We start from the raw sequence: 12,700 nt of genomic DNA on the forward strand, positions 1-12,700 counted from the left end.
AATAAACAGTTGTTGTTATAAATAGTTCACACCACAACAAGACAGAAATAGTGTCTCAGCAGCCATTCTACTGTAAATACTCTTCTAAGGAAAACAAAGTGAGTTAGAGACACATTGATAGGACGAGTTTATGATTAAATTACTAAAGTTGATCAAAGTTAAATGCTCAGATGTCTCATTCTCTTTGCCTCTATTTTTTGTTGTTTCATTGTAATTGCTGTTTCGATTTTTAATATTGCACCGAGTCTTCTTGACAACTGGGATAATTTCCTTAACGTGTTTAATATGCTTGTGTGCTAGACAAGAGAAAGACGTAGAGACAGAAATAGACACATAGAGACACACACACATATATATATATATATATATATATATATATATATATAGAGAGAGAGAGAGAGAGAGAGAGAGAGAGAGAGAGAGAGAGAGAGAATCATAGAGACAGACAACCATTCTCACTCAGATTCATACCTAATTTAATCAATTAACCTATCCTTGTATTTGATTATTATTATTAAATTATTAAAAAAAGTAAATGTATCATATATCATTTATGATATGTGTTTAACTATTTTCTCTTATTAAATTGTATTATTTATTTTTTTTATTGCGAGAGAGATTCAAATGAGAGTGAAACAGAGAGAATGAGAGAGGGGGAGAGAATAAGAGAGAGAGAGGCAGCGGTACAGTTTTATTGAATACTGCTGTCTATAGAGCTGTTTGACAGCTGTTCATTGAGCCGCTCACTGTCAGTGAGTGTAAACACTGGAGTCACGAGGGAGAGGCAGAGGCAGCTTTTCTACAGATGAAAGGAAGATTGGCCTGCTTTAGTGTGGGCTATGCATCGTGGGAGTTTGAACAGATACACTATTCTGCTGTGATGCCTCTCAGAGCAGGGGCGTGGAAACCACCAACGGCCCCTGCAGCAACCGTAATCTTCCTGAATTCAGACATCTAGCTGTGAGGAATGCCTTTAAAATCCATGAATGGAACCAGTGATTCATGCAGGTGAGGTCTTCCAGTTGTAAACATTTAATTTCAACCATCCAAACTGCATCTGATTATGACTCCCCACAGTTGATCACTGTATATCTCTTCAAACTAAAGTACAAATATGAAAGCAGAACTCAAATATGTGAAAAGGAAAGTGGCATAATGTGTTTATTTCAGAGAGGATCTTTAAATCTGGAGGGTTCTTGCAGTGTGAGAGGCGCATGCTAATAAAGGCTGGTTAAACAGCAGGGGGGGGGCGTGGAATTACCTGCACCACGTAGCTTTCATGTTCAAGTCAACATAATGCGATTATTCCTTCTAAATCAACATAATACAACAACAAAGACGCTGCTTGAGGAGTTTCTGAGGAGTTTCTCTGTACTTTATAATTATAAGTCAGTTCTTTTTTTTTCAATCATTAAGCCCCTGAAAATAAAAACTCTTCCTAACAGTTAGCTAACATTCCCTTAGCTTGTAAGCTAACGGAAAGTTAGCTAACTTACATGATGTCCTACAGTCTGGCGAATGTTGGCCACTACATAAATACGCAATGTAACCCCTTTCACACAAAACAAAACATATAATTATCCGTCTATCAGAACTAGGGTGTCATGGCATCTCTCCAGCCTCTTCTCTCCCCTCGGTTGTCGCCATTACCGATGTTTACTCTGGTGTTGCTCCTGACTGTATCCGTCCTCTTCTTTTGCGACAGCTGTTGGTAATTTCTCAGTCATTCTGCAGCTCTTCATCTTGAATTTTCTTCTTTTACTTTGGTTGTGTAACTCAGGCTGGAGCTTCTGCTAGCCTACTGCCTCCGTCTGCCGAGTGCAGAGATCGGCAGAATGTGCGTAATCAGGAAGTCAGCCAATTATTTTCTCCGGCCCGGAAAAAAATAATTGGACATGCCTTTGACACACCTGCCCCTGCCACAGAGGACTTTTTTTTAACTTTGTCATGTCAGTGCTTTTAATGTATACACCTATAGATATGTTGCAATGATTTCAAGCACTATAACAGAAAGTGTTCTGAATAGAATAGCCTATGATGCCTTTAAGATGTAAGGATGAGATATCAGCACACTTCTCAAAAGTGTGGAGTGTGATACTGCCAGTAAAGCATGAAGATCAATTTGCTCATAGAAATCAACATTTAGGGCCCTAGTTTCGTAGACTAGGTGTAGTCAGCGCGCAGCGCACCTGCGCCGCGCCGACGGGGTGTGTCCGCCTGGACTTTGCAAGTTTCGTGCACCGCGCAGGCTAGCGCAGGCACACCTCCTGTCTCGCCCACCCGCGCAAGTGGGAAAGAGGGAGGAGAAGAAGGCGTGAGTGGGAGACGAGGCGTGGTCCGGGATTAATGCAGCCGATTCAGATCTTCACCAATCAAATGAGCTCCTCTCCTCACCTTTAATGCGTTAGGGGAGGTGCAGTGCAAGTTTTCTCAATTGACAACCCGATGACAGAAGCAGCGCCGTCGCTCCAACCACGCGCATCACGCGCTGTGCGTGCGTAAAGTCATAATAATTTTAATGCCGATATTATATCACTATAGAAATTGTAGGCACATTTTAGGCATGTATATCACAAAACAGGGTCAGGGTGCACAGATCATCATCTGCGCTCCACAGCTGCACCAGATTCCCCGTCCAACACCAGAACGGCGGGACACCGGGACTTCGCGTGCCGCTCAGACCAGCTGCAGCCCCAACCTCGGTTCCAGCTCGCGGCAAAGTTGCGCGTTTCTCCATACTGCGGAGGCGCGAGACCAGGCACGAGCTGCTGTATTTTTTTCAGGCATAGACGCATTTTATTAGCAGTGGATAGATATGAAAAACAGGAGAGAGAGAGAGAGAGAGAGAGAGAGAGAGAGAGAGAGAGACAGAGAGAGAGAGAGAGAGAGAGAGAGAGGGAGATGTTTTGGTCCGAGAGGCTGAGTTTCCGTTACGCATGCCATCCGCCTTTGATCTGACGTCAGATGTGACGGGACAATCTATATAGATATAAATTCATGCGTTGATTCAATTAGTTGCATTAAATAGTGTTTGTTGTGATTATTTATTGCATTTAAATGTGCCTGGAACTGTGGAAACCTGCCTGTGAGGTCTCGGTGACGTGTGCGCACTGCGCGCCGGTCAGCCAAACTTCCCCTCCGCCAGCTGTGATTCGCCTTGAATGAATGGACTTTATTTGCGCCTTGCGCCGAGAGTAGACCAGGTTGGAGCTGGCGGGCTTTCGGCGCAGTCTCGGCGAGGCTTTTTGCCACGAAACTTCCGCTACGCCAAGCTGAATCTGTGACGCCTCCCCCTGCTGCGCCGCCACACCCATCTTGGCGCAGGCGATCCACCAAACTGCCAAACTGACCGTGCGCAAGGCTGCGCTGGTCGAAACTTGCATTACGCCGGCTCCGCCACCCTCCGCCGCCATGCGCTGCGCCATGAAACTAGGGCCCATAATCTCTTAGATAAGAAACCCTCCCTGTTCACTGACCTTATCCAAGTAACATATTCATATGTACATAAATACAGGTTAGGTAATACCAGGTGTAAACAATCAGAAGGGCACTTGAAGCGGAGGATACTGGTATAATATATCATCTTGCAAAGCACTCTGGAGTAATTGGAAAAAAATCAACTGCAATCACCTGCAGCGCACTCCCAGACAAAAGCTCAATTGGATAAGGAAATGTAGATCTTCCTACAGTGGGCCTGTGTGAGGCCCTGTCACACTGCTGTCTAACAGCGTATCCTTTCCTCTGGTCAATGAGATCTTGACAGGCTGCTGCTATCTAATCAAGCACTCCAACATTTTAATCCTCCGGCCCAATCTATTGCCTTCTCCAATTTCCTCCCCTCTGAAAGGCAATCACATAGTGTAGAGCATTATAATAGCTATTTGGCAGAATGCACTTGAAGGCACCATGAGCTCAGTACAAGGATCTTTCATTAGATTGTCATCTTTGAGTGATGTGAAGCACTCTGGATGGCACAAACGCGCGCGGGGGGGGGGGGGGGGGGGCAGTGGAGCGGAGGGTAGAGCTGTGACCTTGCTCACATGATATCTCTGCAGACGGATATGTGCAACAACTATACCTCTCTACGTAACTCATACTGACTCAAATATGACACATCCTCTAACGAGAATGTCCTTTGTGATTGCGTTTGGCTCCTGCCCTTAATGGACTCATTCAGGATTAGTAATCACCATTTTTGACAAGTCAAATAAGTCCAAATGTCACTGGAGACATCTTTTCACAGTCCAGAATGGGGTTGACTAAAATGCACTGTACAAATACAAAGTAATCACCATTCATCGTTCCCTCTGAATTGTTGACAATTTGTGTTACTAGTTTCCATAGTTTATTTTGTGTGTGTTGTTGTGAGAATGTTCTTATATTTTATATTGTCATTTAACTATGACAAACTAACCACAGATATGGTCAAAGTTAGGTAAATCATGTACTGTTAAATAAACCACATATATGGTGAAGTCAGGTAAATAATGTGACTGTGTTAAATAAACCATATATGGTAAAGTTAGGTAAATAATGTGGCTGTGTTAAATAAAACACAGATATGGTTAACATTAGGTAAATAATTTGACTATGTTAAACAAACCACCGGTTTCGGTTTGGTAAATATGAAGTTATGGTCAGTAAAAGGTCAATTGTTCATATGGCTGTTCAGATCCCAGTGCTCCAACTTCTATGGTTTAACGCCATAGAAAACGGTGTCCAGGGGAAAATAATCAAATGTCAATGTCGACTTTGAGACGTGACACAAAGCTGGGATGCTGATGAAGGCAAACACATGCCCATCCTCCACACCCTTACTTTCCGCTGCACCGTATGAAGGTTACACTGACCTGCGCCCAGAGCATGCAGGAAATGCAGAATAACTGCATACGGATGGAGTTTATCCTACACCGGGTTGAGACTTTCATTGTATGCGTGTGAAAAAAAGAACAGGCGAGGCACTAATAGCTTCCAATGACTTAACAGCTTTCCTTCCCACAACTGGATGCTCTGCTGTACACACACAGCAACAGAATGAATGAGGCAATAACGGGTGCCCTTTTCTGTACTGCAAACAAAGTTTAGCCTGTGGCTACAGTCTTGTGAATTTGTGCTCAGCTATTCTTTCTTTCTTCTTTCTCCGAAGTGTAACCAACGCAATTAACTGTAAAGAAAGGAAATAAGGAAGTCAACCTCTCCTCTGATGTTGCACAAAGTAATGAATGAGCCATAGGGTAGAGATACACATGTTGGAAGCTCATGAATTATGTACCATCGGCGTGCAGCTTAGGTTGAATTAATTATCCTGTGCTCCAGGTATCCTTCCTAAGTATGTCATTTTTCTCTTGTTTCTCAGCCCCTCTGTCATTTAGCATGCATGGGATTATTAGAAGAGGTGACATCGTGACAGATTTACAGACCTCCGCAGACAAACATGGTTAGCTGGCTTTGGAGCAACATGCATTCAAGCTGCAACCACTCAAAATACAATACAATGAAGGCTCATTATTGCAAGTTAACAACCAAGCAGAGGAACTCAACCTGTGAGCAAGCTGCACATTTTACAGGAAAATAGTTAAAAGTGATAGGGCAGTTGCTCCCACAGGATGTGAATGTTACCTATTCCTACTGGAAACCATCTCAGCATTGACAAATGCTTCCTAATCAATCTCTGCCATCAGTCCAGACAGGGACTGAAGATAGAACTGTGCTTTATTGAACCGAGGTGGAGTCTGCCTCAGCTAAAGCAGTTGAGGGTATTGATCCGGCGAGTCGATACCGTGCACTATCTGTGGCCAAACCTTTGCTGACTGTTGTTTGTATCTGTTTCGAGCCTTCTTCAGGGAGATTGCTATTTGGCCTTGGTTCTCATCTTTATATGGTCACATGGGATTCGTGCCTGGGCTGCACACTCCAGGAGGCTCTCATTAAAACGAGAAAACTGTCAAAGTAATCATTACAGACAGTGTCAAAGCTCCAAGCAGTATCAATAGCGAGGGCAATTTACTTATATACACATTTAAAAAAAACACACACGTTGACCAAAGTGCTGTAAATACATTCAAATACATGTAAAAAAAAAAAAGAATATTTCATGTTCTGGGCATGGAGAGAACATAACTTTTTCAGTGAAAAACAAGCAAACTAATCTTGAATAAGGTCATCACTAATCATACACTTCCCCTTCATAATTAAAGGATAAATGCATGTAAACAAATAGCAACATTGTCTAAGTCCGTTCTTTGCTATATGATCATTACTGCATATTTTATATCAGGCTTTATTTTTAAAATAATTATGTATTACATTCTTATGAGTTTTGGGACCTAAGTGTTACACTTAGTGTAAGTTTTTGTGAATAAACTCATTACTCCAGAAAATAATAATGCATCAAAATCAATGTTGTTGTCAATTATTGGGCAAATCAAGGCTGTAATAACCACATCCCAAATAATCCACTTTGCACCTATTTTTTGGCATTGAAAACATCAGGGTTTCTTATGACAAATGGGCATAAAAACCTAAAAAAAAAATATTAGAAAATAATCTTTATATCAATGGTTTGGTCTGAAGTTGTTGATATAAAGATTTGTTGTGGTGAAAGTGAAACAAAATATTTCTATATTACATTTGTATTACACTTACATGAGAGGGGCCATTTTGGGACCGAAGGGTAAAGAGTGTAACTTTAATTTAAAGGGGCCTCAAGGGTTAAGTATTCTGCATGTGGTATCAAGGCTCCATAAAAAGGAACATTTATAAATGCAAAATACATTTTTATTGACCAGACATTTTGTATTTATATCCTCTATATGCACTTCCATGCAATCAGACTTATTTTTACAACCAGAGGAGTCAGCAGAGAGAAGGCAAGTTTAAGGCACTTCAGCTTTGTCTTCATTTTCAGAATCAGAGGTTTTCGCTTGATTAAACCTAAACAGTGTGTGAAATTGTAGCTGTGGTCAGAGCTCTGACTGTGCTCCTGAATAGTCCCCATTAATACCACATAATCATTATCATAGTGCTAATTATTAATAGGTTGCTCCTATGACAGGATCCTCTGCAGGATTTGGGGTGAACATAAGAAGAGGTTGTGTATCTGTATTATTGTAGTTCTATGTACTACTGATTTATCTAGAAATAAGAAAAAAAACACACCTGGACATGTTTGTATTTGTGTTCTCTCACAGTCCCAGTGCAGGTCTCAGCAATCAGATGTAAAGATGGCTCTATATTGCCATGAGGTCTTATTATGTCCTAAGATAAGAATTGCGACCCTGGAGCTCCTTCACATTTCTTGGGAGCGTGGCCAGGTGAGGCAGAGGAGATTGAACAAAGCTCACCCTGTGGCTGCCGTGCTGGGGTGATGAACTCTCTTTTCTCCTTTGCCAACAGCACTTTTCACATATTCTGTGTGCAGCCCCAAACCCACATTTACATCGGGAGAGTTCAGAACTTCAGGAACTTCAGGACCTGCACATTGAGAAGTGACTAATACGGTGACATGTGCATAACATGTGGTGCACAATAAAAACACTGACTTATAAAACATGATTACACAAAAATCAAATTTTTCATTATCTTAAAATTGTAACCCTGCTAATAATTCCGTTTTCAAAATGTATCTGTAATCTGATTACATATTTGTTTCTGTAACTGTAGGGAGTACAGCTACCTTTGTTTGTATCGAATTACGTAATGCTGTTCCATGTATTCCATTACTCCCCAAGCCTGCACTTAACCACTACTTTCTTTTGGAAATCTATGTGTGAGAATTTATGAAACGAGGAGCTATAGATTGTATGCTTATTAGAAAATGTAATGGCAGAACATTTGGTGCAACCAACCAGGCTGCTCCAAAAATGAAAAGAATGGGGAGAAACCAACTCAGCAGCCAAGATGCTCCACGCTATGACACAATGTTTTATTCATACAATGTAAAAAGAAATGGAAGCACAGGAGGACTTTTGGGAGAAGGAAATATTCTGACATTTTATAAATTAGAACCACTAAAATGAAAAGTATTTCAATTATTGAATTTAAAACCAACTATCAACCAAACGCAACAGATATGGATGTGTTTGGGAGAGTTGATCCGAACAGAGCAAATAGAAGTGAAGTTTTGAGTTTTTAGAAGTAGCCTTGAACTGTGTCCTAATCCAGTGGTTAGATCCTTCAGAGGCTGCAACAAGGCTGTCTCATTTCAAAGACTTCATATCTTCCTGGATCCAGAGGATCCAATTGATGGATCCTTCGTTGCCCAATCTATCCCAAGATGCAACCCGGGCCAGAAGCGATCGGATTATAATCAACATGGTGTCTACAAGCGAATCGTCAGGTGGAGATGTGGCAGAATACCCTCTCTCAGCCTGACATATAAGGTGAGGCATATCCTCCTTCATAATATAAAATAATGAATAAAATATGATCTCAGGCTCCATTTGGATCATATAATGTTAATCAATTTACAGGTTGTTTAATTCTAACTGTGGTGAGTTGTAATCCTTTGTAGACCAGACCACTCGGTTCGGCCTTATTGGGACACATCAGACTGTTCATCTCTGCTGTCTGTAATTCAACATTTCACCATTACTGCTCATGATTCAGGTTTTGGGCGTCTTGCCTGGTAAAATGATCCTAACTTGACCCAGTAATCCCTCAATCAAAGTCCTGCATCAGTGTAAAATCTGGCTTATCTTGTACACAAAGACAATCACATTAGGTAGCTGTGATTCTCCAGGACTAATAAAGACGTCTGAAGTAGATTAATGAGCGTGATTTCTTGATAAGACAAATAAGAAGTAATCTCTTTAGTGAATAAAAAGCTTTGATTGACCCCCCCGAGGACCATCGTACATCTTTGGAATTCCAGATTTGTTTGAGTCCGTCTATCCGGGAAGGGAGCCTTTTCAATTCAGTTAAGAGAAGCTGATAAGACATTTTAGCGGAGACACATTTAAAGAGGTCCGTAAATAAACAAAAGGAGAGGACAGATAATCCATGAGTAATTAATTAACCACGGCAACTCAGCCACATCAGGACACTGGAGTCACTTTTAATAATGAGCAAATGGAAGATGAGAGAGGACTGCATTTATTTTATCTCAGGTGTGTGCTTATCACCTCATTCTCTTCTTCTCTGCTTCCCTTATCTATTCTTTCCTGCTCCTTACACGCCCATTCTCTTACTGTCATTTTTTCTCCCCTCCTCTTATCTTTTGCTTTACTTCCCTCTTCTTTGTCCGATTGCTTTTCTTTTCACTGCCCTATTATTTTCTTCTATGCATCCATTTTCTTTCCATCCATTCCCCGCTAATTTTCTGAGAGCATCATTTTGATGAGGGGAGCGGGTCGGGGGTGGGGTTGACATAGACTGAAGTGAGTCATGAGTTTATGGTCTTCTTCAATACAGCATGATGTTCATTTGGTAAATTATGGTCGATTTAGAGTCAAATAGAATAGAAAGTTGGAGATGCTTTAGGGCGGGCTACCTTGGAATTAACATGTGAATGAGCACACTCGTCCCTAAAATAGTTCCTGTATCTGTTTGTTAATCTAAATGAAATGAAATGAATGCTGGGGTGAAAGCAGTCCAGAGGATACCTGTGCGTGCTCACACCAGGCAGCGGATAAGTTATCGCCGCGGGAGCCAAGTGAAGCAGCTGCAGGGGATGAGTTGAGCTCACCAGGGTTCAGAGAGACCCACATAGTTTCTTTGTAGTGAGCAACCCGGCACTCAGTTCACCTGGATAGCCATAAAGCTTAGTATTAATTAGTCTATTAATTAGTACATTTCCTCCAGTACTACACCAGCACAGTAGATACTTAAGTTACAGCAAAGGTAATTGTTATGACAAATAAATTATGGTTAGGGTTAGGCAACTAAAACATGCGTGCAGGTTGGCAGGAACAGCTGTGGTTGAATCAATAAAACAGCAAACATTCATCACAGGTCTGTGCTGAAATGCAAACTCTAGTTTCCTACATAGAAAGTAAGACAGCTCCACACATATCCACCACTGTGACTTCCTTACTTCCCGCCTCATTAGGTTAAGGGCTACTCTTTGCCTGGGAACCAGACAAATCTACATGCTCATGTTTTATTTGCTCTGGCAGATGCGTCTGATCCCTCTCCACTTTGGACAGATTTTCAGCTGCTTGAGATATGACATGTCAAAATCGCAACCGCTTATCTAATCTGGCTCGTGCTTGAGATGAGGCCTGCAAAGGCTTCATCTCAAATGCGACCCAGAGGACCGTTTCCTGTTGGAGTCACTGAACACATCTGAGACGTAGGCAGAGATACAGGGCTCGGAAACCCAAGCTAGGGCACATGAAAAAAAGTGTGTGCAAACACAAGATTCCACACCCTATAGGTCAGCACATATGAAATTAAGCTGTTCTGACGATGATGATTTGGGTTCCTGCTTATGACGGCGTCGCTCCTGATCTTAAACTCTCATTGAATTGATAAAAAGTGTATCCTCTTGTTTGCTTTCCATTGTTACCACACAATGAACTAGTCTTCTTAAACTTCTTCTATAACCATCTACCGTTTTGACCCTCACTTGGAATAATAAAACAATCCACCCAATAAATAAATAAATATCTCCATCATCCCCTGATTGGAAAAATACTGAAACATTAAATACCTTTAAAGGAGAAAATATCGAAGAAACATCAGGTAGAGGAAGGCAGTCCAAAAGACAAAACTATACATAAAATAAAAGCAGATATGAGGAAAATGGATCTGGCAGGATGTCAATCGGCTTCCAGGTGTCGCCAAAACTTAGAACCCTGAGCCGAGCAGCCTCCTCTCCACCATGGAGACGAGGGAGGGAGAGAGGGAGAGAGAGGGAGAGAGAGAGGTGCTGTTTGCCTCCCTTTCTGGTTTGTCTTCCCTTCTTTTCCTTTCTCTCCCCTGTCCTTTTTCTCTCCACATCAGCAACAAGAAGCAGCTGGCAGACGTCACCGACCATGATTTGCAGCCACATATTCATATTTTATCCTAAATATATTAGGCCAGGCATTTGGAAGGTCAGAGGCGTAATGGCCATTGTATATTTTATGAGCAGCAGGAAGCAAAGCTCTTGGAGTTAATCATGTGGGGGGGGGGGGGGTTTCAGGTAGAGACAAGGGCGCTACTAAAATCATCACATAAGCCTTATAAAAAGGTCAGCTGCTTCAAAATGACACTGAATGCCCTAGAGTGGATAGAGTGGCTGTAATAATTTGGAGCAGCCGCCATTGTCTACGGGCCAAACACATTTGTGGAGGTGACATTGGACATCGCTGCCTTCGCATGGCCACCGTATACCAGCGTGCCATTTGTCTGTTTGTCACATTCTGAGGAGGTGAAATACTTGAATCTCCAGTGTCTTTGAGTCTCTTTAGCTATGAGGTAAATGTTGCCATGTAATGACAATACAGACGCTTCAAAGTTTCTGCAGGAGGTGGTTGGCTCAACGTGCTGAATGCTGACACCGTGGTGGGAGATAGCTGTCCTTGTTATTTCACACTGTGACAAAAACCAAGACTTGCAGCAACTTGTAAGCTAATAATACAGGAAAGATCATCATCAACGGTTTTTAGACTGTTTTTGAGAGATTAGCGTGAGGATTGCCAAATGAACAAACAGATTTTGACCCTCCCTGGTTGGCTCCGGGCAGCAAGTGCCTTCAAATTGTATTCTCTCTGCTGGCCATCAGGGGGCGACTCCTCTGGTTGCAAAAAGAAGTTCGATTGCATGAAAGTCTATGAGAATATGACCCTACTTCTCTCAGGATGTATTATCTCAGTCAGAAATATTCAGTACCAGGGTAACTCAAATGACCAAAAATTAGCTTACAATGTGTATTTATTACAAAAAACATATGTCTGTATTTATTATGGATGATCGACCAGCTGCATTGATTAGGCGGGATTTGATTGTGAGACAGCAGTGAGGTAATTAACAGACTATGACCCGAGTAGTGACCCAAAGTGATTATTTTTTTCATTTTACAAATGAGCTCCCTATACAGTCCTCTATATAGAGCTCCCTGGATATGGTGTAGCGAGGAGTGAATGAGTTGGCGGTTTTAGACACAACCATTGTCTATGTAAAGATATAACGGATTAATGTCTACATTCAGATAATTAAGTCCAATAGAAGTCCAGGTTCTCTAAAAATACTGTTGCAGACCGAGAGTCCAGCTGGGAATTATACAGCGTGGTTATTGGCCACTTAACGGCCATGAAGGACAATGGTCTTCCTCTTCAATTAGACGGGATTAAATAAACACATTCTCTCTCTCCCCGTGCAGCTTTATGGCTCAATGTTCTGGCAGCACTGTGTGCTTAGACATCCCTGCAATTGTGGATGCTTGCATCAATATAAGCTGCTCTGTATGATAAATAAGTAAGCTGATATATAGCACTGCATGTAGGCAACTCAACGCACCACTTTGGACATTTGGGCATATTTTCATATATTCATGTACCATAAATTATGTATATCAGAGACAGACGGTGTCTTTCTGTTTCATCTGGTTTCAGTTTTTTTTGGTTGGGTGGAGAAATGTGTATGTAGACGTTGGATAAACAGCTTTGATGCTCAGCAAAAAAAAAAAGCAAAGCTCAACTACATGTTACGTGCAGCGTCATAACTTATCTTATACTGAGGCCACTGTGCTGAAGATGAAGACCATCAAAATCCACAA

At 41.7% G+C, this 12,700-nt stretch overlaps 1 protein-coding gene across 1 annotated transcript in view; it reads right to left on the bottom strand.

Annotated features, from left to right (window-relative positions):
* The window catches only part of LOC311019992 (seizure protein 6 homolog), a 171,751-nt gene that overhangs the window by 89,169 nt on the left and 69,882 nt on the right, over positions 1-12,700 (bottom strand). The window lies entirely within an intron of this gene.

The sequence above is a fragment of the Eutrigla gurnardus genome, assembly GCF_963514095.1.
Source record: "Eutrigla gurnardus genome assembly, chromosome: 10".
NCBI lineage: Eukaryota > Metazoa > Chordata > Actinopteri > Perciformes > Triglidae > Eutrigla > Eutrigla gurnardus.